Here is a 27890-nt window from a genome sequence, read left to right as displayed (position 1 = left end):
CACCACCATATACTATAATCAATGTCCCTGTCACCACCATATACTATAATCAATGTCCCTATCACCACCATATACTATAATAAATGTCCCTGTCACTACCATGTACTATAATCAATGTCCCTATCACCACCATATACTATAATCAATGTCCCTATCACCACCATATACTATAATCAATGTCCCTATCACCACCATATACTATAATCAATGTCCCTATCACCACCATATACTATACTCAATGTCCCTGTCACCACCATATACTATACTCAATGTCCCTGTCACCACCATGTACTCTGATCAATGTCCCTGTCACCACCATATACTATAATCAATGTCCCTGTCACCACCATATACTATACTCAATGTCCCTGTCACCACCATATACTATACTCAATGTCCCTATCACCACCATATACTATACTCAATGTCCCTGTCACACCCATATACTATAACCAATGTCCCTATCACCACCATATACTATACTCAATGTCCCTGTCACCACCATATACTATAATCAATGTCCCTATCACCACCATATACTATAATCAATGTCCCTATCACCACCATGTACTATAATCAATGTCCCTGTCACCACCATATACTATAATCAATGTCCCTGTCACTCCCATATACTATAATCAATGTCCCTGTCACACCCATATACTATACTCTATGTCCCTGTCACCACCATATACTATACTCAATGTCCCTGTCACCACCATATACTATACTCAATGTCCCTGTCACCACCATATACTATACTCAATGTCCCTGTCACTACCATATACTATACTCAATGTCCCTGTCATCACCATGTACTCTGATCAATGTCCCTGTCACCACCATGTACTATAATAAATGTCCCTATCACCACCATATACTATAATCAATGTCCCTATCACCACCATGTACTATAACCAATGTCCCTATCACTACCATATAATACGACCAATGTCCCTATCACCACCATATACTATACTCAATGTCCCTGTCACACCCATATACTATAACCAATGTCCCTGTCACCACCATGTACTATAATAAATGTCCCTATCACCACCATATACTATAATAAATGTCCCTGTCACCACCATGTACTATAATTAATGTCCCTATCACCACCATATACTATAATCAATGTCCCTATCACCACCATATACTATAATCAATGTCCCTGTCACTACCATATACTATAACCAATGTCCCTATCACCACCATATACTATAATCAATGTCCCTATCACCACCATATACTATAGCCAATGTCCCTATCACCACCATGTACTATAATAAATGTCCCTATCACCACCATGTACTCTGATCAATGTCCCTGTCACCACCATATACTATAATCAATGTCCCTGTCACCACCATGTACTATACTCAATGTCCCTGTCACTTCCATATACTATACTCAATGTCCCTTTCACCACCATATACTATAATCAATGTCCCTGTCACCACCATGTACTATACTCAATGTCCCTGTCACTTCCATATACTATACTCAATGTCCCTTTCACCACCATGTACTCTGATCAATGTCCCTGTCACCACCATATACTATACTCAATGTCCCTGTCACTCCCATATACTATAACCAATGTCCCTGTCACCACCATATACTATACTCTATGTCCCTGTCACCACCATATACTATACTCAATGTCCCTGTCACTCCCATATACTATAACCAATGTCCCTGTCACCACCATATACTAAACTCTATGTCCCTGTCACCACCATATACTATACTCAATGTCCCTGTCACTCCCATATACTATAACCAATGTCCCTGTCACCACCATATACTATACTCAATGTCCCTGTCACTCCCATATACTATAACCAATGTCCCTGTCACCACCATATACTATACTCAATGTCCCTGTCACTCCCATATACTATACTCAATGTCCCTATCACCACCATGTACTCAGATCAATGTCCCTGTCACCACCATGTACTATAATAAATGTCCCTTTCACCACCATGTACTCTGATCAATGTCCCTGTCACCACCATATACTATACTCAATGTCCCTGTCACCCCCATATACTATAACCAATGTCCCTGTCACCACCATATACTATACTCAATGTCCCTGTCACCACCATGTACTATAATAAATGTCCCTTTCACCACCATGTACTCTGATCAATGTCCCTGTCACCACCATATACTATACTCAATGTCCCTGTCACCACCATATACTATAACCAATGTCCCTGTCACCACCATATACTATACTCAATGTCCCTGTCACTCCCATATACTATAACCAATGTCCCTGTCACCACCATATACTATACTCAATGTCCCTGTCACTCCCATATACTATAACCAATGTCCCTGTCACCACCATATACTATACTCAATGTCCCTGTCACTCCCATATACTATACTCAATGTCCCTGTCACCACCATGTACTCAGATCAATGTCCCTGTCACCACCATATACTATAATAAATGTCCCTGTCACCACCATGTACTCTGATCAATGTCCCTGTCACACCCATATACTATAACCAATGTCCCTATCACCACCCATATACTATAACCAATGTCCCTGTCACCACCATATACTATAATCAATGTCCCTGTCACCACCATGTACTATAATCAATGTCCCTGTCACCACCATATACTATAACCAATGTCCCTGTCACCACCATATACTATAACCAATGTCCCTATCACCACCATATACTATAATCAATGTCCCTGTCACTCCCATATACTATAATCAATGTCCCTGTCACTCACCATTTACTCTGATCAATGTCCCTGTCACCACCATATACTATAATCAATGTCCCTGTCACCACCATATACTATAACCAATGTCCCTGTCACCACCATATACTATAATCAATGTCCCTGTCACCACCATATACTATAATCAATGTCCCTGTCACCACCATGTACCATAGTAAATGTCCCTGTCACCACCATGTACTATAATCAATGTCCCTGTCACACCCATATACTATAATCAATGTCCCTGTCACACCCATATACTATAATAAATGTCCCTGTCACCACCATATACTATAACCAATGTCCCTGCCACTACCATGTCCCTATCACCACCATATACTATACTCTATGTCCCTGTCACCACCATCTATAACCAATGTCCCTGTCACCACCATATACTATACTCAATGTCCCTGTCACCACCATATACTCTGATCAATGTCCCTGTCACCACCATATACTATACTCAATGTCCCTGTCACCACCATGTACTATAATCAATGTCCCTGTCACTCCCATATACTATACTCAATGTCCCTGTCACCACCATATACTATAACTCAAATGTCCCTGTCACCACCATACACCACCATATACTATAATCAATGTCCCTGTCACACCCATGTACTATAATCAATGTCCCTGTCACCACCATATACTATAACCAATGTCCCTGTCACCACCATATACTCTGATCAATGTCCCTGTCACCACCATATACTATAACCAATGTCCCTGTCACCACCATATACTATAATCAATGTCCCTGTCACCACCATATACTATAATCAATGTCCCTGTCATCAATGTCCCTGTCACCACCATATACTATACACAATGTCCCTGTCAACACCATGTACTATAACCACTGTCCCTGTCACCACCATATACTATACACAATGTCCCTGTAACCACCATGTACGATAATCAATGTCCCTGTCACCATATACTATACTCAATGTCCCTGTCACCACCATATACTCTGATCAATGTCCCTGTCACACCCATATACTATAATCAATGTCCCTGTCACCACCATGTACCATAGTAAATGTCCCTGTCACCACCATGTACTATAATCAATGTACCTATCACCACCATATATTATAATCAATGTCCCTGTCACCACCATGTACTATAACCAATGTCCCTGTCACTCAATGTCCCTGTCACACCCATATACTATAATCAATGTCCCTGTCACTCCCATATACTATAATCAATGTCCCTGTCACCACCATATACTATAATAAATGTCCCTGTCACCACCATGTACTCTGATCAATGTCCTTGTCACTACCATGTACTCTGATCAATGTCCCTGTCACCACCATGTACTCAGATCAATGTCCCTGTCACCACCATATACTATAATCAATGTCCCTGTCACCACCATGTACTATTATCAATGTTCCTGTCACTCCCATGTACTATAATCAATGTACCTATCACCACCATATACTATAATCAATGTCCCTGTCACCACCATGTACTATAATCAATGTCCCTATCACCACCATGTACTATAACCAATGTCCCTGTCACCACCATATACTATAACCAATGTCCCTGCCACCACCATATACTATAATCAATGTCCCTGTCACCACCATGTACTCTGATCAATGTCCCTGTCACCACCATGTACTATGATTAATGTCCCTGTCACCACCATGTACTCTGATCAATGTCCCTGTCACCACCATGTACTATGATTAATGTCCCTGTCACCACCATGTACTCTAATCAATGTCCCTGTCACAACCATATACTATAATCAATGTCCCTGTCACCACCATGTACCATAGTAAATGTCCCTGTCACCATTTTGTTGACTTGTTGGTATAAGTTGTTCTTATTAAAGGAAAGTTCGTTTGAAAGATTGTATAAAAGTTAAAGCTGTTTCGTTTTTCGATATTTGATAATTTTAGAACAACTTCAAATACACGTTATATTGTTAAACACTGTAGCACCGATATCTAATTTACAAGAACCTCTGCGATAGTTGAAATATTTTAGCGATTTGAAGAGCCAATCAAGTAAGGAGGAAGCATGAAACCTTTACATCCGACGGATAAAAAATTAAACATCTGTGAATATTATCGTGTAAAACGCTGTCGGAAGCTTGTATCTGATGATTTTGACACGTCAACACAAGAAGGATATTGGCATTAATTATATCTCTATGATACATGTAGTAATGTTTTGCCCACTCATCTATATAAAAATCCCATATTTACGATGTACATCACTGTTTTCTCTGGCGAACTCGTTCAGTTTATCCTTAGGGACGAAACCAAATGAGCAAACGCGTCAATCTGACAGGCATTATAGCTTTATTTTCTGCAAGAACAAATGTCATCTCTGTCAACATCGCAACCGACTTCTGTTTCACGTCTGCCATCACGTTCACATAAATATTGATTGCAACGCAACGACGCTTAATCTGTGTTATTGTGTGACTTTCGGCACAGTCACGTCCTTTCTGTAGATTCTGGTACATTCACGTGCTTTCTGTATATTCTTGTTTAGTCACATGCTTTCTGTAGATTCTGGTACAGTCACGTGCGTTCTGTAGGTTCTGGTACAGTCACGTGCTTTCTGTAGGTTCTGGTACAGTCACGTGGTTTTTGTAGATTCTGGTACAGTCACGAGCTTTCTGTAGATTCTCGTACAGTCACGTACTTTCTGTAGATTCTGTTACAGTTACCTGCTTTCTGTAGATTCTGATACAGTCACGTGCTTTCTGTAGAGTCTGGTACAGCCACGTGCTTTCTGTAGATTCTGGTGCAGTCATGTGCTTTCTGTAGATTCTGATACAGTCACGCGTTCGCTATATTATGCGTAATTGGTGCCATAAATTGTTAACTTCATCCTTAAATTGAGTTTCATCTTTCAAAACGAACATGTACTGTAACATCAGCCATGTTTCACGGTTTATCACTCTTGCTATTTTGTAACACATCCAATTCCCAGTGACGATGTATTGCTAGAATTCAATCTTTATTGACCCTTTCTTACTTCATAGCGACTGACTAATTTTAGTCGTGAAATTATCGAAATGAAATGTCAGATATACAAAAATAACGTGACGTATTGAATGACGGGATGAGTGCTCCTTTTTTTATATTTCTTTCGATCCCTTTAGATTTCCCTCATCACTTTCCAAGTTTCAAGTTCAAAAGTTTTAAAATGACTAACGAGTCCTAGAGGGATAAAACCGCTGTATGACGCAGTTTAAGTCAGTGTTTCGCTCTGCTGTATCTAGTTCTAAGTTTTGTTAAAAAAATGTTTTTCTTTTGTGTACCATTCTAAAGGCATCAATACAATTTACAATGTTGATCCAAATAGTTGCTTGATAAACATGACTTACGTCTTCTTGGTGCAATCAAATTATCGACGCGACGCAAAACATGATGTCGTTGACTGCTGTATTACATATTATGATGTATATTGTCAGGCTGTCTTGAGTAAGAAATCAAAATTTACAAACGTATCCAGCCCTGGCCAGCTTCAGTACATCAAAAATATGCATTATCTATAGGACTTCAGTGTCTAGTCAAAATTACGTATACAGAAGTAAGAGTGGTCGAGATGAAAGGTTCTTACAACAATCCTGTTTGCCATAGGGTTTTATACACGTGTATTTATTTACAAAGATATCGGTCAATTTCATATCTTATTTATAAACATAAAGGCTTTGTCCACATACATGTGGTATTTATGAAGATAAACGTTTTGTCCATATCGTATATATCAATGAAATAAAAGGTCCTATCATGTCGTATTTGTCTATGAAAATAATGATTCTGTTATTTCATATTTATCTCTAAAACAAAGGTCATACCATGATGTATTTACCTATGACAATAAAGGTATGCCATGCTGTATTTGTGTATAAAAGTTTTGTCCACATCATACTTATATATCAAAATAAAGGTTTTGTCATGTTGTACTTATCTATGAAGGTAAAAGTTTTATCCAGATTGCATGAATTCATCCACAATAACTTCGTCCAGATAATATTTATCTATGATACCAAAAGTTTAGTCCAATATAGTATCTATGGAAACCTAGTTCTGGTCCAGAGTGCAGTTGTCTACACAGACACTACATGGTACATCAGCTCTGTCCAGATTCCTACGAGTATGTTGGAATGAATCATAGCACTTTATTATCCAATGAAGGCCTAGATGGGGAAATTGCCATGAGTACTTGTTACTGACACAGCACACGCCAGGTTACAGGTAATTGCAAGGTCAGAGAACTCTAGCGAGGTACAAAACCATGCGGACGTCTCGAACCATCTGCAATAGACTACAGACTACTGTCGCTAGAGGTGAGCCTATTCATAATCATCACAGTCATGTCGTACATCACTCACGATACACACTGACTAGATAACGACTAGGGACGACTGGGTTATTCAGGGTTACTACGGCCCTCCTCACCCACAATTATAGGCTAAGATTTCGAATTACATGTTATTGTCCGGAGTGGTTGTGACAGATGTAGAGAACACAGAACAGAGAACTATCTCAGTAGCTGTAAGGTTTATCCAATCAATGGACGTGTAACAGACAGGTGCAAGGTGAGTCTTTTTTCAACCATTTTTCATTATTTCATACCATATTGAAGTAGATTTTTTGATGAGATGAATACAGGTACTAGTGTACTAATTTCTACTGTACATGTGGAAGTTATTGGAATCTGATAGATAACACGTTTTATCGAAAATCTGTGTCTCTGGTAGATTTTGATGTTCTAAATTTTTTGAATTATGTACGAATCAATTTCATTATTGCAGAACAAACAACAATTTCATATGTTCTTTTTTTGTTTTGTGCGTGAAAGCAATATGGTATTTTGTCCCATGGTACCCGTATGCCACAGAAAATTAATTCAATGGCATTATCACTACGGTATACGATGATTCATATGACGCTCCTCGTTAACTACGTTAAACACAACAGAGCATTCATTGTTAATGAATATACATCACAGATGAAATGAATTTTCAGTTTGGTAGTTATTACAAAGTCTTCCTCGTCACACTTGAAGGTTTCTTTGCAAAAACTATGGCAAACATTTGAACAAAATATACACAGGGCGGTTCCTGGAAAAGTACAGAGAGAATGTAATTTGAGAAAATGTGTCGTCTTTTTATTTTCTAATCCTAACACAACAATAGGCTTTGGTATGTGAATTATCTGGTATATGATCTTAAATGTGTTATTTTATATGAGTTTTAATGAAACAGGTTTTAGATTTTTATTTTATTTTTGCGAGCATTGACGAGCAAAACTTAAAGCTACGAGACTAGTTTTATAAAATCGTATATATTAAGATTAATTTTGCAATAGAATTACATTTTGATTGGTTTAAAGTGAAAATGTGGAGGACAAAATCAAACAGAAGGAGCCATTTTGTGACGCCATTTTCAATTTATGACGTAATGCCATTGTCCATATTATGAAATCACAGTCCATTCCTGACAGACGCAGCCAATCAAAAAAAGGCGGATTATATAATAGACAAAAAAATACAACATTTCATAAAACAGCAATCATGAATCAATTGCTTATTGTTTAATGTGAAAATATGAAAAAAAACTTAATTGTTCCCAAACCTGGTGATATTGGATGTCTGACGTGATCGATGACTTCATCTTTGAATGGTGTCTGCTAATAGAGACTGATGTTGCCGTGGTTGCATGGTGCCGTCCTGGCCTGGAACAGGACACACGGTGCATCAGTTTGTTTAAGGGCGATCTATACGCACCATGAACTACAAATATATTCCAGACTAATGGATGGGCGTCCAATCCCACCAGTCTCTTTACCTGTACATTTCATACCTGTTGAAAAGTATAATTTACACAAAACAATTTGCATGGGGCCTGGACAGTGATGAAAACAGTATTTGTTTAACGGTAGATTTAATCGTTAACTTCAATAACAGATAAAGGTTATTTATTTATATTGGTGTTCTATGCTGTTTTCGTGTTATTTGGTTTGGTTGTTTTCACCGTGTTCGTACAATAGTGGCCCGTGTAATCGATGACTTGGCAAATGTTTTAATAGTGTCACAGTCAAATCTCGGGACGTGCATGAGAATTTGTATACGGAATACGGCATGGTTGGTTTTACTATTAGATTTACCTTTTTTTTCAAATTTTTGTACCACCATCCGCATAACAAATCGATAACTTGAAACAATAGTGTGTGTATTTATCCGACGTGATTTGATGGCAAGGCATCTTATCATATCTTCTCTATTTTTGGAGCTACCTTCTATTTTGTTAAGAAGCTAAACATTAAACGCAGCAATATCTGTCAGAACACCAGCACGTTTTCTCCTCTAGTGATACCAATTAAAATGCCTCACAGCTTTTAAACTACGCATAAAGTTTGTCATCATCAACAAAGAATTGACACCATTATATCTAAAAATGCAAAAAAATGTGTATATATATATATATATATAAGGTGCATCTTAAAACATGACTTAAACAGTTTCATTTAGATATATGTACGTCTGTAACAATGGACTTCAAAAAGCAATCAATCGGGACAGCTCGTAAATTTTTGGACTCGATAATTTCGGTTGAGACAACAGTGTGTATTCTGTATCCCGAAGTATTCACCGGCAAAATATCTAAAACAAATTAAATAGGCATTGTCATAAATACGGAAGTATAATTTAAATAATAAAACTGGATTATAGATTTATTTTATCCTTCTAGGATTTAACAGCAATGATAATTAGGACTAGGGGGGAACGAAAACATTTACCAAACGTTGTCTTTATCTGCCGTCGGAAAAAACAACACGTATATCAAATTAAAAGGAGTAGATAAAGTGCAATTTTTGGCCTGGTTCGACATAATCAGGATCAAATTGGATATCAGGAAATATATATCATGTTCCAAGAAAATTTAGAAGATATTTTATCTGAATTGCGTATTCCTCTGATAGCCTACAATAGTTTTAGCCATCGTGAAGCTTGCGACTTCAGACAATATTCACCATTCATTGGGGACTATAAATGGGATTTAAACACACGACACATAAACAAATACGACCCGGTTTCTATTTCATTTCATTATCAAATAAAAAGCTAAATTTCGAAGCACTCTAACCGAGAAACTGAAACAGTCGAGTCGATGCAACCCGTCTGAACCAAAAATGTGAAACTTTATGATCCAATTTTTAGAGACAGTTGAAGTTGATATTTTATAATATCAGAATCACATGTTATTACCTACAGGAAGAAACTTTGAATAAACCTATAAAAAATATACCAATCGTTACCTTATTGATACTGGTATCAAATTGATACAAATTCCACGTTCTATTTTAATACTGTGTCTATATTTGTTAGTCGGGACGAAATATTGCGTAAGCAAACTTGTGCAGTTATAACATTGTTAATCCTACTGTGCCTGTTACGTAATGTGTCCCTAAATTGCAATTGAAAATGTTTCCAATTGGCAATCAAATGGTTTATAAACCGCAGCTATAATTCACTGCATAAATGTCATATGTCAAAAACAGATTCTTATCACAATCCACGAGCTGGCATTTCTATGCGTATACCATATTCACATTTATTTATTTATTTATATATTTATATATACAGAATAAATTAGATAAAAAAATGTTAAAAGAATAGAGAAGCGCAATGTCACTTCCTCCATGGTACAATGGAACAGACAGGTATGATAATGAACATTACATATTTATTATTATACTTTCGGGTACCATAGGCGTAAGATATTTTGTTTAACAAATAAATTGCACAATGAATATGTATGAGCGGTGAGTATATGCTCGTTCGTCCGTTCGTGTGTGTGTGTGGTGGGGGGGGGGGTGTAAGTGTAAATGAGTGGAAGTACTTATATATGTATTGTATTACATATGTTTATGTATTTGTATTGCTTTTGTGCCTATGAGTCGTATGACTCACGGCAAATAAAGAATCTGAATTTGAAAAAAAAATATGTACAGCTTCATATGTCATAATGAAATACTATATTCCCCAAGGTCATTATGGCGACCTTTTTTTCATTATTTTCATCAATCTGTATGATCCCTCGAAAGCCTTGTGTCGTGACTATGATAGTAGCCGACATCTTTAATATAATCAATATCTATTTTACAACGATTGGCTACTCGTTGTTTCTAATGACTCTGGTTGACCCTGATGTAAGCACGTGAGGGGTCTTACTGTGGGACGAAACGGAATACCTGGGAAAAAAGCCACGTGGTCTGACATACCCTTTCACGTCCGGTCGGTAGTGCGTTATAACTGCGCTATTTCGACATCCCGCCGACATCTTCCACGAACATCGTTCTGATAACAAGCCCTTGAATATCGAATCAACTGCGAACGTTGAATAATTATCAAATGTACTTTTAAAACAATTTTCTTTCACATTTAGCTCAGTGTGTCAGTATAAAGATATATGATATAATTTCAAGCCGACACCTTATCAATCAGGACTTTAAAATAATGAATAAAAAGACCTCAGCTACCTTATCAAACACTGACAGGTACGTACGGTGTAGCAATGTATAAGTTATCCGGATGCAGACACATTATGTTGTTTACAGTAGAAATAACTAAACCGGAAGTTGTTCAGGCATCCATGTTTGGCCTCCAATTTGACGTTATTGGCTTAAACAATTCCCCGATAGATTTACCTGATTTAACTTCAACATTTTGTATGGTCCCTGTGTTATTCACACACTGGCTATATTGTACTTATTTTATCCTATCATGTCACATGTTGTTTTTGATATCATTAATCTTTATGAAAGGTTGGTTTTTCGTTCAACAGTCATGTTTATGTTATGTCATGTGTTTGACGGCTTTGTAATTATCTCTGTTTGTAGATAATTTTGCTCCAGAATTATTTTCGCGTATATTAATACATTTGGATTTATTTTTTAATCATCAATTTTGATGAGATAAAAAGGAATCAAATGATATTTTTTAATCTTCCCTCGTTAAGAGAACAGATTAACACATTTTCATTTTATCTATTAAAACATATTTAAGCTCTCACGTGGATAAAAACAGTAAGATAAACCAATGGAATCATTTTAGTGACTTTATGATTTGGATATTATCGATAAAGATTCCTTTGGCTTGTCATATCGTTCCTTTTTTTCAAAGCTGATGGGTTATCATATCACGTCGTGTCCACCATATTCAACAACCTTGTTAGCTGTCATGTCGTATCCATCATACTCAACAGCCTTGTTAGCTGTCATGTCGTATCCATCATACTCAACAACTTTGTTAGCTGTCATGTCGTATCCACCATACTCAACAACCTTGTCCAGGCTGTCATGTCGTATCCACCATACCCAACAACCTTGTCCAGGCTGTCATGTCGTATCCACCATACCCAACAACCTTGTTCAGGCTGTCATGTCGTATCCACCATACTCAACAACCATGTTAGCTGTCATGTCGTATCCACCATACTCAACAACCTTGTTAGCTGTCATGTCGTATCCATCATACTCAACAGCCTTGTTAGCTGTCATGTCGTATCCATCATACTCAACAACCTTGTTAGCTGTCATGTCGTATCCATCATACTCAACAACCTTGTTAGCTGTCATGTCGTATCCACCATACCCAACAACCTTGTTCAGGCTGTCATGTCGTATCCATCATACTCAACAACCTTGTTAGCTGTCATGTCGTATCCATCATACTCAACAACCTTGTTAGCTGTCATGTCGTATCCATCATACTCAACAACCTTGTTAGCTGTCATGTCGTATCCACCATACCCAACAACCTTGTTCAGGCTGTCATGTCGTATCCATCATACTCAACAACCTTGTTAGCTGTCATGTCGTATCCATCATACTCAACAACCTTGTTAGCTGTCATGTCGTATCCACCATACTCAACAACCATGTTAGCTGTCATGTCGTATCCACCATACTCAACAACCTTGTTAGCTGTCATGTCGTATCCACCATACCCAACAACCTTGTTCAGGCTGTCATGTCGTATCCACCATACTCAACAACCATGTTAGCTGTCATGTCGTATCCACCATACTCAACAACCTTGTTAGCTGTCATGTCGTATCCATCATACTCAACAACCTTGTTAGCTGTCATGTCGTATCCACCATACTCAACAACCTTGTTAGCTGTCATGTCGTATCCACCATACTCAACAACCTTGTTAGCTGTCATGTCGTATCCATCATACTCAACAACCTTGTAAGCTGTCATGTCGTATCCACCATACCCAACAACCTTGTTCAGGCTGTCATGTCGTATCCACCACACTCAACAACCTTGTTCAGGCTGTCATGTCGTATCCACCATACTCAACAACCTTGTTAGCTGTCATGTCGTATCCATCATACTCAACAACCTTGTAAGCTGTCATGTCGTATCCACCATACCCAACAACCTTGTTCAGGCTGTCATGTCGTATCCACCACACTCAACAACCTTGTTCAGGCTGTCATGTCGTATCCACCATACTCAACAACCTTGTTAGCTGTCATGTCGTATCCATCATACTCAACAACCTTGTTAGCTGTCATGTCGGATCCAACATACTCAACAACCTTGTTAGCTGTCATGTCGTATCCAGCATACTCAACAACCTTGTTAGCTGTCATGTCGTATCCATCATACTCAACAACCTTGTTAGCTGTCATGTCGTATCCACCATACTCAACAACCCTGTCCAGGCTGTCGTGTCGTATCCACCATACTCAACAACCTTGTTAGCTGTCATGTCGTATCCACTATACCCAACAACCTCGTTAGCTGTCATGTCGTATCCAGCATACTCAACAACCTTGTTAGCTGTCATGTCGTATCCATCATACTCAACAACCTTGTTAGCTGTCATGTCGGATCCAACATACTCAACAACCTTGTTAGCTGTCATGTCGTATCCACTATACCCAACAACCTCGTTAGCTGTCATGTCGTATCCACCACACTCAACAACCATGTTAGCTGTCATGTCGTATCCACCACACTCAACAACCTTGTTAGCTGTCAGGTCGTATCCACCACACTCAACAACCATGTTAGCTGTCATGTCGTATCCACCATACTCAACGACCTTGTAAGCTGTCATGTCGTATCCACCATACTCCACAACCTTGTTCAGGCTGTCATGTCGTATCCACCACACTCAACAACCTTGGTAGGTGTCATGTCGTATCCACCATACTCAACAACCTTGTTAGCTGTCACGTCGTATCCACCATATTCTCCATGGTTACTCCTGCTGTAGGAGACATTAAATATTGAACATCTTTATAGTTTAATGTATATCAATTCAAAGTTCCTCCAGCATTAACATAACCTTATGGATCTAGGAGAAGTATACTGGTGTTTTCGATTACATTAATGGTGACTGTTTACATCCAAGTTCGTGATCACACATCGTATAACCCGGTCCCCGGATCAAAGCTCCGTTCTCCGCGATATAGAGTCCCGCGCTGTAGCATTTCTTGTTTGCTGATATCAATAACGGACTCCCTAAGGCGGATTATACATCCAACGACCGTCCCTTACCCTGAGTATCATTTATAATGTTAGCTCTTCTGTAGTCCAGAATCTCTCTCCGGTTAGATTTGTTGTTGTGATACATGCTGGGACAGGACCACGTTAAAATTTCCAGAAGACTATGTGATTTGTGGTGCCATTTCAGAACTACGTGATTGCCATGATATCAGACAACATTGGCTAAATTGGTTTTGTTTCAGTAAAGAAATATGATATTTGTAAGCACTATCTTATTTACAAACGAAACGTAACCTCAGTAATGTTATTTAGATTTGTTTGTCACAGAACAGATTTTCTTTTTCAAATGACTGCCATAGAATTTGATGTTTTATTTGGTCACCCAACTTTATAGCACTGTTTGGGTTTCTGCTTAAAGAAGTGTGTATTAAGTTGTCAATCATTTTTAATACTTAAGCCTAATGCTTAGGGATATAAAAAAATAACTGCCACCTATCTCGGTCTACCTTGCTTTGATAGAAAACATTTTGACGGGTACCGCAAATGGCAAATCACTCTTCTGATGGTTAATCCTCAACCGCAAAGTGAAAATGTGCTCTCCGTTTATCAGAAAATCTATCAGGTGTTAAATATTGTTGAACACAGACAGAAGTACCAGTGGACACATCTGTGTATATCAGTACGATATCTAAGTTTTCAAACTGACCAATCCCGCTTGTTTGAGTTGCTTGACGCATCACTAGAGAATATGTTTACATATCAACGTTCAACTTAATAATTGAAAAGCGTTTCCGGTGCAATTTATGTTTTAACTGTCATAATCTTTAAAAAGAATACCACAGATAAGCAATGTCGCAACCAATCCTCCGTATTATGTTACTATTTTTGCGCTCCAATCTAAAAAAATCACCCGCTGTTTCTAGAGAGGATATAAAGAGGCATTGAGCCAGTAGATTTTGTCCAGGTTTCCTTCGTTGCCATTTAAAAAAAGAGACTTAAAAAAGAAAAAATACAGCTTCGACGCTTTTGAACGACTTTACTCTCAATTGATAGTATTTGGATCCATTTGGCATTGGCGCCAAGAGCTTGTTTTGACGACAACGACAAAGCGATTGCAAAACCCTTGAAATGGTTTTGGTGTCGTAAGACTGTTTTTGATGGTTATGAAAAAACTGGCTAATGGGTTTGCATTAAGAAATGTTTTTTTTTTAAATGCATTCTGTAATCACACCATTGCGTTCAGATACTCAGCAACCGCAACAGGAAACATTTACGAATGCCTTCTGTAGTGTTTTATATTCTGTAATATTTATCATTTTTTGATATCGCTAACAGATAAACGTTTACCATTCACAAAACATGTTTTCAAATACTGAGTCATTGTGCATTTGATCAAACTACTTAGTTTACCCATTGATAAGGACGAAATGTAAATTTTCTACTGTTAAGCACTTTACTCCTCTGATTATTCACAAACGTGATTATAAATCCTTTTGTAATAGCCTAACCACGATATCGCTTACGCTACTTTGCCAGAATTCTCATTCCAATACACATATTAACGCTTCGCGCTGTCACATTGTCTCGTACGTCAAATGACGCTTAACATCTCCAACACCATATGGTGGCCAGCGGCAGAGGATTGACCTTTGACGAGTAATGAACACTAAGTGATGGTCATTCAGATGGTAATAGCTGATGGCTTTGTGTGATCTATTTCATTAACTGATACTGAGGTGTTTAGGTACAGATGTGTGCGTGTGCATTACACTGACGTGTTGGACAGGAGTAGTCATGTAACCCAAGGAGGTGTTCGGGTAGAAGTGGAAAATGGAAATGTATGATGGATCAGGGTGTGGTTGTAAAGTTGTTTAGGTGTGTCCTGACAATGAGACGTAGTGAGGTGTTTTAGTACAGGGTGTTAGGTATGACAATGCTGTACATGTGTTGGGTAGTACCCTGACAATGGGGTTTTTGTTGTGTAGAGGGTGTTAGATGTGCCCTGACAATGGGGCGTACTGATGTGTTGTGGTAGAGGATGTTAGATGTGCCCTGACAATGGGGTGTACTGATGTGTTGTGGTAGTAGGTGCCCTGACAATGAGGCGTACTGAGGTGTTGTGGTAGAGGATGTTAGAGGTGCCCTGACAATGGGATGTACAGAGGTGTTGTGGTAGTAGGTGTTAGATGTGCCCTGACAATGGGGCGTACTGATGTGTTGTGGTAGAGGGTGTTAGATGTGCCCTGACAATGGGGCGTACTGATGTGTTGTGGTAGAGGATGTTAGATGTGCCCTGACAATGGGGCGTACTGATGTGTTGTGATAGAGGGTGTTAGATGTGCCCTGACAATGGGGCGTACTGATGTGTTGTGGTAGAGGGTGTTAGATGTGCCCTGACAATGGGGTGTACTGATGTGTTGTGGTAGTAGGTGTTAGATGTGCCCTGACAATGGGGTGTACAGAGGTGTTGTGGTAGTAGGTGTTAGATGTGCCCTGACAATGGGGCGTACTGATGTGTTGTGGTAGAGGATATCAGATGTGCCCTGACAATGGGGTGTACTAATGTGTTGTGGTAGAGGGTGTTAGATGTGCCCTGACAATGGGGCGTACTGATGTGTTGTGGTAGAGGATGTTAGATGTGCCCTGACAATGGGGTGTACTGATGTGTTGTGGTAGTAGGTGTTAGATGTGCCCTGACAATGGGGTGTACTGATGTGTTGTGGTAGTAGGTGTTAGATGTGTCCAGACAATGGGGTGTACTGATGTGTTGTGGTAGTAGGTGTTAGATGTGCCCTGACAATGGGGTGTACTGATGTGTTGTGGTAGTAGGTGTTAGATGTGCCCTGACAATGGGGTGTACTGATGTGTTGTGGTAGTTGTTGTTAGATGTGCCCTGACAATGGGGTGTACTTATGTGTTGTGGTAGAGGGTGTTAGATGTGCCCTGACAATGGGGCGTACTGATGTGTTGTGGTAGAGGATGTTAGATGTGCCCTGACAATGGGGTGTACTGATGTGTTGTGGTAGTAGGTGTTAGATGTGCCCTGACAATGGGGTGTACTGATGTGTTGAGGTAGTAGGTGTTAGGTGTGCCCTGACAATGGGGTGTACAGAGGTGTTGTGTAGTAGGTGTTAGATGTGCCCTGACAATGGGGCGTACTGATGTGTTGTGGTAGAGGATGTTAGATGTGCCCTGACAATGGGGTGTACTGATGTGTTGAGGTAGTAGGTGTTAGGTGTGCCCTGACAATGGGGTGTACAGAGGTGTTGTGTAGTAGGTGTTAGATGTGCCCTGACAATGGGGCGTACTGATGTGTTGTGGTAGAGGATATCAGATGTGCCCTGACAATGGGGTGTACTGATGTGTTGTGGTAGAGGGTGTTAGATGTGCCCTGACAATGGGGCGTACTGATGTGTTGTGGTAGAGGATATCAGATGTGCCCTGACAATGGGGTGTACTGATGTGTTGTGGTAGAGGATGTTAGATGTGCCCTGACAATGGGGTGTACTGATGTGTTGTGGTAGTAGGTGTTAGATGTGCCCTGACAATGGGGTGTACTAATGTGTTGTGGTATAGGGTGTTAGATGTGCCCTGACAATGGGGCGTACTGATGTGTTGTGGTAGAGGGTGTTAGATGTGCCCTGACAATGGGGCGTACTGATGTGTTGTGATAGAGGGTGTTAGATGTGCCCTGACAATGGGGCGTACTGATGTGTTGTGGTAGAGGATGTTAGATGTGCCCTGACAATGGGGCGTACTGATGTGTTGTGGTAGAGGGTGTTAGATGTGCCCTGACAATGAGGCGTACTGAGGTGTTGTGGTAGAGGATGTTAGAGGTGCCCTGACAATGGGGCGTACTGATGTGTTGTGATAGAGGGTGTTAGATGTGCCCTGACAATGGAGTGTACTGATGTGTTGTGGTAGAGGATGTTAGATGTGCCCTGACAATGGGGTGTACTGATGTGTTGTGGTAGTAGGTGTTAGATGTGCCCTGACAATGGGGTGTACAGAGGTGTTGTGGTAGTAGGTGTTAGATGTGCCCTGACAATGGGGCGTACTGATGTGTTGTGGTAGAGGGTGTTAGATGTGCCCTGACAATGGGGCGTACTGATGTGTTGTGGTAGAGGATGTTAGATGTGCCCTGACAATGGGGCGTACTGATGTGTTGTGGTAGAGGATGTTAGATGTGCCCTGACAATGGGGTGTACTGATGTGTTGTGGTAGTAGGTGTTAGATGTGCCCTGACAATGGGGCGTACTGATGTGTTGTGATAGAGGGTGTTAGATGTGCCCTGACAATGGGGCGTACTGATGTGTTGTGGTAGAGGATGTTAGATGTGCCCTGACAATGGGGTGTACTGATGTGTTGTGGTAGTAGGTGTTAGATGTGCCCTGACAATGGGGTGTACAGAGGTGTTGTGGTAGTAGGTAATAGATGTGTCCAGACAATGGGGCGTACTGATGTGTTGTGGTAGAGGGTGTTAGATGTGCCCTGACAATGAGGCGTACTGAGGTGTTGTGGTAGAGGATGTTAGAGGTGCCCTGACAATGGGGCGTACTGATGTGTTGTGGTAGAGGGTGTGTGTTGTGGTAGATGTGCCCTGACAATGGGGCGTACTGATGTGTTGTGGTAGAGGGTGTTAGATGTGCCCTGACAATGGGGTGTACAGAGGTGTTGTGTAGTAGGTGTTAGATGTGCCCTGACAATGGGGCGTACTGATGTGTTGTGGTAGAGGATGTTAGATGTGCCCTGACAATGGGGTGTACTGATGTGTTGTGGTAGTAGGTGTTAGATGTGCCCTGACAATGGGGTGTACTAATGTGTTGTGGTAGTAGGTGTTAGATGTGCCCTGACAATGAGGCGTACTGATGTGTGGTGGTAGTAGGTGTTAGATGTGCCCTGACAATGGGGTGTACTGATGTGTTGTGGTAGTGGGAGATAGATGAGCCCTGACAATGGGGCGTACTGATGTGTTGTGGTAGAGGATATCAGATGTGCCCTGACAATGGGGTGTACTAATGTGTTGTGGTAGAGGGTGTTAGATGTGCCCTGACAATGGGGCGTACTGATGTGTTGTGGTAGAGGATGTTAGATGTGCCCTGACAATGGGGTGTACTGATGTGTTGTGGTAGAGGATATCAGATGTGCCCTGACAATGGGGTGTACTAATGTGTTGTGGTAGAGGGTGTTAGATGTGCCCTGACAATGGGGCGTACAGAGGTGTTGTGGTAGTAGGTGTTAGATGTGCCCTGACAATTGGGCGTACTGATGTGTTGTGGTAGAGGATGTTAGATGTGCCCTGACAATGGGGCGTACTGATGTGTTGTGGTAGAGGGTGTTAGATGTGCCCTGACAATGGGGCGTACTGATGTGTTGTGGTAGAGGGTGTTAGATGTGCCCTGACAATGGGGTGTACTGATGTGTTGTGGTAGAGGATGTTAGATGTGCCCTGACAATGGGGTGTACTGATGTGTTGTGGTAGTAGGTGTTAGATGTGCCCTGACAATGAGGCGTACTGATGTGTGGTGGTAGAGGTGTTAGATTGCCCTGACAATGGGGTGTACTGATGTGTTGTGGTAGTTATTAGATGTGCCCTGACAATGGGGCGTACTGATGTGTTGTGGTAGAGGATATGTGCCCTGACAATGGGGTTACATGTGTTGTGGTAGAGGGTGTTAATGTGCCCTGACAATGGGGCGTATTGTGTTGTGGTAAAACTGACAATTACACAGCAATGGGGTTATCATGTGTTGTGGCATATTTTGTCACTCTTAAATTATATCATAATTGAAGTGTAGTTATCATACACAACCTCATCATCTTGTTTTATATCGTCTTGTAACGATCCAATCATTACTGTACTTGTTGTTTAAATTGGTAGTAATTACCCGAGAACATTGTATGATTGGTTGATTACATCGAAACCTAGATTTATGAACCTTTACAAGCGCCCATATAGAAAAAATAATTCCTGATATACAGTTTAAAGTTCATGTACTCTTAATGATACTTACGTACACCACCGTATCTTGCATGTTGTATTATATGGACAGTATCTGAACTCAGTAAGCTCACATTAAACAATACTAAGAACAACAGCTACACACATAAAGATTAAGTTATTGTCTTTTTAAAGAAGTCAAGTCAAAACCCCTGTGAAAGTTTTCACAAGTTTTGTTATATACTGTTATATATATGAATATCCACACTTGTACTGAGTAATAAAATACTGGAATTGTCGGAATACACCTGCCAGATATATTTTTGCTGGATTCGGCAGTCAAGGAAAACAGCTGTATTTTAGCACGTGCGATAATTCGACAGAACTACGTTTTGAATTAATTCTAAAATTACGCTTAACACTATAAATAACTGTTGAAAGAAGTGATATCATATGTTGCAATTAATAAGTTTATCTACAAAAATTGAGGAAAATATCTGTCATATCCGTTGAAGTTTGGAACTACATTTCTACGCGGAGCAACAATTTTGGCGTACGTCATCAGGCAAAATTCAGCGTAACGTCAACGTCAGGTAAACAAAGACTGAACAACAAAACTGCTGAAGTTTTGGTGGTCTGATTTTCATTCAATGTTTCAGGATAAATAGATTACATGGTCAGTGTCTCAAAATATCAGCCGTATTTTGTCTTTGGATAGATAGACAAAAAGGTTCTCCACCGTTGACTTTCTCCACCCTTGCCAAAATACAGCTGATATTTTAAGACACTGACCACATATTCTCTCTCTCTCTCTCTCTCTCTCCCTCTCTCTCTCTCTCTCTCTCTCTCTCTCTCTCTCTCTCTCTCTCTCTCTCTCTCTCTCCCCCCCTCTCTCCCCCCCTCTCTCTCTCTATCTCCCCCCCCCCCTCTCTCTCTCTCTCTCTCTCCTCTCTCTCTCTCTCTCTCTCTCTCTCTCTCTCTCTCTCTCTCTCTCTCTCTCTCTCTCTCTCTCTCTCTCTCTCTCTCTCTCTCTCTCTCTCTCTCTCTCTCTCTCTCTCTCTCTCACTCTCTCTCTCTCCTCCCTCCCTACTCTCTCTCTCTCTCTCTCCCCTTCTCGCTCTCTCCCTCCCCCCTCTCTCTCACACACATATATATATATATATATATATAATACATATAATGGTGACAGATATGCGTTTCCATACATGGTTATGTATCGGATATTTGATGTTTGGAGAAACGCTGTTACAATTCCGCCGTCACATCAAGTACCTAGCGAATAAACCTATGTATACGTCAGTAATAACTACCACTATCTATAACTACAGTTGGAGTATCAGTGTTAACGATGATTTAATGTATTTTTCCTTTTCGGTTATTTCATAGAGTATCTCCTTGTCCTGCTTATCGAGTTTGCCATGAATACTTAATTATGAACCGGGACATATTGACCAAGTGCCAGTTGTTGATGGATCTATAGGCTGTTAAGAGCGTCAAGTTGTCACCGATACTAACTCTACAATAAGTGAAATCCATTCAGCCAATGTCATTGTCGCAATATACAACGCAAATCTAGGACAAGCCAAAATAATGTCATGCTATCAAAATAAGAATCGAGGTTAAGAACCCTGTATGCAGGTAAACCTTATTAAATTTTCAAATTACACTTTAAACAATATTTTATAAATTGGCCTTTTTTCGCTGACATTGCTAGCCGTCTACGGGTTTGTAGAGCCAGGAAGTAGACGACTTAAGAAATTATTGATTCTCAACTCAAAATATTGAACTTTGTATGTATAAAAACGTCTATGAATTCAATCCTTGTCGATAATTTAAGTAACTTTAGTTGCTACTCAATGCTTGAGAAAATCTTGACAGAAGTCGTGTTGCCTTGATCCCGTAAATAATTATTCATTGCAAAAGATAAGGATCTTGTTGATGGGTCGTTTTACGGTCAGCTGTGGCGAGTTGACATCGTGTTATCTGGTAATAGTTTGGGCACTATTTTGATAATAACCTAGTGCAATCTTTACGCATCGTTTTACTCTCACTGTATTCTGTAATATACAATTGATTGGGAATGGAAACAAAGCACCACCCATCCTGTCAGCGGTCATTTTTAATAGCAATGTTCAAATTGTAACGACGATTGATGACAGTAATACATTCATTCAGAGTAAAACATCGTAAGGTATAAATTGATTTGCCGAGACCATCCCAACCCTGAATGACATACACACTGTATTCCTGGGAGGCTTCAATATAGATTCTCTACCGCTTGTGTGTTGACTTTATTTCAGAAAACAATGATTTGTAAATAGCCGGATATTCCTCATCCTAATCCCTAGCTGAATATCGAACTGAAGGTGACAACGTCCTGGCAGTAAACGATTAGGGTACATCTCTTTAAGGGGAGACCATGACAGCCTGACATTCTGGCAGTGAATGGTCAGTGTACCTCACTGTAGGGAGAGACAATGACAGCCTGGCATTCTAGCAGTGAACGACCAGGGTACATCTCTTTAGGGAGAGACAATGACAGTCTGACATTCTGTCAGTGAACAATTAGGGTACGTCTCTTTTAGGAGAGACAATGGCAGCGTGACATTCTGTCAGTGAACGATCATGGTACATCTCTTTAGGGAGAGACAATGACAGCGTGACATTCTGTCAGTGAACGATCATGGTACATCTCTTTAGGGAGAGACAATGACAGCGTGACATTCTGTCAGTGAACGATCATGGTACATCTCTTTAGGGAGAGACATTGACAGCGTGACATTCTGTCAGTGAACGATCATGGTACGTCTCTTTAGGGAGAGACAATGACAGTCTGACATTCTGTCAGTGAACGATCATGGTACATCTCTTTAGGGAGAGACATTGACAGCGTGACATTCTGTCAGTGAACGATCATGGTACATCTCTTTAGGGAGAGACATTGACAGCGTGACATTCTGTCAGTGAACGACCAGGGTACGTCTCTTTAGGGAGAGACAATGAAAGCCAGACATTCTGTCAGTGAAAGGTCAGGGTACATCTCTTTAGGGAGAGACATTGACAGCGTGACATTCTAGCAGTGAACGACCAGGGTACGTCACTGTAGGGAGAGACAATGAAAGCCAGACATTCTGTCAGTGAAAGGTCAGTGTACATCACTCTATGGTGGGACAATGACAGTCTGACATTCTGATTGTAAATGGCACAGGTACGTCATAGTGGGGAGGGAAAACGAAAGTCTGGCATTCTCGAAGTGAACAGTCAGGGTACATCACTGCAGGAGAGACAATAAAAGCCAGACTTCCTGTCAGTGAATGGTCAGTGTACATCACTCTATGATGGGACAATGACAGTCCGACATTCTGATTGTAAATGGCACAGGTACGTCATAGTGGGGAGGGAAAACGAAAGTCTGACATGGTGGCAGTGAACGGACAGAGTACGTCACGGTAGAGAGGGAACATGAAAGTCTGACATTGTGGCTGTGAACGGACAGGGTACGTAACGGTAGAGAGGGAAAATAAAAGTCTGACATTGTGGCAGTGAACGGACAGGGTACGTCACGGTAGAGAGGGAAAATGAAAGTCTGACATTGTGGCTGTGAACGGACAGGGTACGTCACGGTAGAGAGGGAACATAAAAGTCTGACATTGTGGCTCGTAATGAGAAACAATGAAACTGCTCACGAAGAAAAAATGTCCATCCGCTTAACCAGAGGCTGGTTATTAATAAACAGTCTGTTGTATGTAATATTATCCTTACGATAACTGTAATACCCATATAATATTGTTTATACACATTATTATGTACTAAAACTGCTAAAATTATCAAATACAATCTGAAATCTATAGGCTTCATGCGTGGAATGTCCCTTGTCTGCTACAGGAGCCATATGATTGGAGTCTGGGCGCTGATCTCCCGAGAGGCAAATCAGTAAGACAGGAACACTTGAATTTCTAACAGTTGTCAGCTATTTACACTACGACAGCACTATCGATCTAACGCATCAGTATAGTTTAAGTACACCCAGCCAATATCCGTGTTATTTACGACATGTTACATGTAGCTTTAATAGTTTCTTAACTTAAGTTATTTAAAGCAGATTTTAGTTTTGTTCTAGTGGACCAGTTGTCTCCCTTACTATGCTTATTTTGTTGACTTTGATTTGAGCAGTCAAGTTGTGACGAGAACGATTTAACTCCTATTTCTGTGACAGAAGTCAATAATGCTGTATTTTCGTAGTACTAGGGTTGTTGTAGCAGTTGTTTCCTCTGTTTCAAAACTTTAAACATTTTTACATATAGATGTCCGGTGATAGATTACAACATCGCAACATACTTGTCTCAAATATTGACGTTTTATGATGATAGAAAACAACTGTATGATATACCCAAATGAACAATACTGTTATATATCTTTACCAAGAATCAACGAAACTTCCTTTCATATTGATGACCTTGAATTATCTTACTTACACACGTGGAGCATGAAATCTCCATTTTCACTGTTTAAATATAAAGTCTATGGTTAAGTGCTACTCTGTTTAAGATATTGTTTGGGTTTTGTGTAAATTGATGAATTTATTGCGATGTCAGATTTTTTTTTTAATTTACAATATTTTAGAAATAGATTATTCAATAAATCAGATAGTATACCTCACATAGTTTTTAACAATTAGTTAATTCGGGTGACTAGATATAAATTATATGTTTATAGCGGTTGTGTCCGTACAGGTTTACTTCTCTCGCCCAATCTGATCATGGCTTTGTCTCTGTAAACTGTGTGGCCTCAATCCTATCTTCATCAACAAATCGGAAGTTTGGTTCATTGTTGGAAATAAAATCTCATCCTTTGCGGAACAAATGTCCTTCAATTCCAACTTAATTTCCGTAAAAATATATACACTCTGAACAATATGCATTTATATATATTGGATGTAGATGTCTTTGAATACAAATCATGCGTATGACATTGCTTTATTGTACAACAAATCAGTATGAATGATGAATATTTCTCTCAGCTAATACATATATTAGTATGGCCTTCACCTACTGCCAATACGCTTACAAAGAGAGCTAAATGAGATACAAATACTATTGTGTAACGTAACACTCCCTATACGAAATATGTTTATATACAAATATTCATTGTATAAATAATGTTGTACAACACATGTACTTGCGTCGACTGAGTCACCTCTGAAACGTATTTCAAAAATAGAACATCTCTAATGACACCAAATGCATCATGTTACCTATGGTAGCTTAATAAATTGCATGAACATGTCAACCGTTTCCCTAACACAGTACACATTGGAATAAAAGTTCTTATAACACAACCAGTAGATTCTTCCTTTTCTTCTATTGACATTAACAACTGGAAGTAAATGTTCCCGAAAAAAACACGGCTTTTATTTTCCGCTGGGTGGATTTGATGCTTGTTGAAGTTGTTTTCAATGATAAGACTTTGTAAAAATGTGAAAAAAAGTGAAAAATTCAAGTCAATTCTTTCTCCTTTTAATGTCAATGTTTGTTTATACCAAGTGTTCTTAAGCTGTAATATTTTTTTTGTTTTTATGTTGCTATGACATACCTGTTGTCCTAGTGTTTTTGATGTTTTGAAGCTGTCGTTGTATTTTGTTGGTGTTTTTTCGTGTTTTAAAACTTTGGTTTACACGATGTTACCGTTGTGGTATACCCGCGTTGTGTTATTAAGCTACGACACATCTATGCATTGTCCCACGTGTGTTTCCCTTTCTTGGTAGCAATGATATACATCCAGTATCAAACTTATATATTAAAATTTATTGAAGGCTGTTTTAACAAAATGGAAAATGATTGAATAAATACTTTAGTTCGATAAGGTCTGTCGTAACATGTGGATATTTATCTATCTTGATAAACATCCACTCTTGTTGATACGGAGGTATACGATCAATGACAATTCTTATCATATGTTATAAACACCTAGACGTACAAACCAGGACATTGGTAACTGACTACCAGACGTAATGATAAACAATGTCCTGTTTTTGAGTGGATGCAGTTTTGCGATTGAAGGACTCGATGATAGCCACGGAGGACAATTACATTTAATTAGTTGTTTACTCAAGTCAAGGTAAGGAAGACTGTTTTAATTCAAATGTTATTGCATGCATTAATTAAACATGTACTTGTTACAAACCACATTGCCATAACTGTCTGGCCACCGTAGATTTGTTTATAAATTATGTCTGCTACATAATAGTTTTTACCTGCTACCTAATTCCGGATTTATGCTCACCGTTCTCTAATTCTTTGCTTAGTTGGTCAATTTAGGATTCAACGTCCATATTCCAATCGCTATAACATCACATGAATTGTATCATAGCTTTACCGCTGACAATGAAATTAAAGGAGATGAGTTGAAACAGTAATAAAACAATTCCAACTTTTCTGAAACTAATTACTAATACAGATTATAACTGATACCTCCTTACCAAATCTGTGTTGTAAATTCTGTTCCCATTTTGATAATATTCCCTATATATATCCCATGCAAGAGAATTAAATTCATGATTCATCGCCGTCAAATCGATGTGACGTCATTATGAGATATTATGCTGTGTTTTGCTGAAAATAAAGAAAGGAATATGAATTATATGAACTGACATAGAAAATCTTAAAGACTGGTATTTGGTTTAAGACCTATAAACACATAACTTGTTTCTTCGAGGGTCTTTATGTGACCCCCGCCCCTCTTTTTACATTTTGTACACCAATTGTTGTTATTTATGATTTCTAAATAACCTGAAGTAATACTTTTTTCTCTCTTTTTGGTATGTCCTGAGTTCCTGCCGTTTTCCTTTATTTTGTTTTTTTTCTAACTTTCTGCTTCTTTCCTGTTTAATGTGCCATCGGTCATTTTTGTTTTTTGTTTTTTTTTTGTTTGTTTGTTTGTTATTATTTTTAAGAATCCCATGTAAATCTATTTGTCTCTATTTTAGTGACTCTCGATCCCTGCTGATTGTTTCGTATTGTCTTTTAGTTCCGAATTTGCCTCTGTTATGACAGCATTTCTTCCTATTTTCGTTTGTAATACTTAAAGAGGTTTTACCTCATCAAATCCATACCATGTCATGTCACGTGATACGCTGATAAAAACAGAGTTACTATTGATTTTGTTAAAGTGGGTTTACGTATATTGTGTCTCCTTGTAGTGACCTCTTCACTTTCATTATACGTTATCATTTTTCAGTAAATACACTTTTGTTCCCCTGAGATTCACTACTGTCATTTCAAGTAGTTGTGTATGATGGCAAACATAATTAAATGTAAATGATAAAGCATTTTACACGAATTAAATGAATAATTTATCAGGTGTATTTTATAGTAAGGCGTATATCGCACAATTGTATGTACACATGCTGTAGAGTCAACCTCCCGTCAGGTCACGTGACTGTAATTGATTTCCATCTGAGCTGTGAGTGTGTAATGAACGATATTGTATAGGACACAATGACTGGCCGGAAGTGACAAAATAGGTAAGTGTGGCATCAATAATTCAAATTAACATTTATTTATTATATAAAATTACCGTGTCCTGATTGTATCATCAAGTCCATTGTCACTAACAGCATCGATGTATAGAATTACGTAAGTACGTCTGTTATTGTAACGACACA

Source organism: Ylistrum balloti, unplaced genomic scaffold (genome assembly GCF_031769215.1).
Source record: "Ylistrum balloti isolate Yb309-2 unplaced genomic scaffold, AGI_CSIRO_Ybal_v1 Utg370238, whole genome shotgun sequence".
Classification (NCBI taxonomy): Eukaryota; Metazoa; Mollusca; class Bivalvia; order Pectinida; family Pectinidae; genus Ylistrum; species Ylistrum balloti.
Note: the sequence above shows the minus strand (reverse complement) of the source record.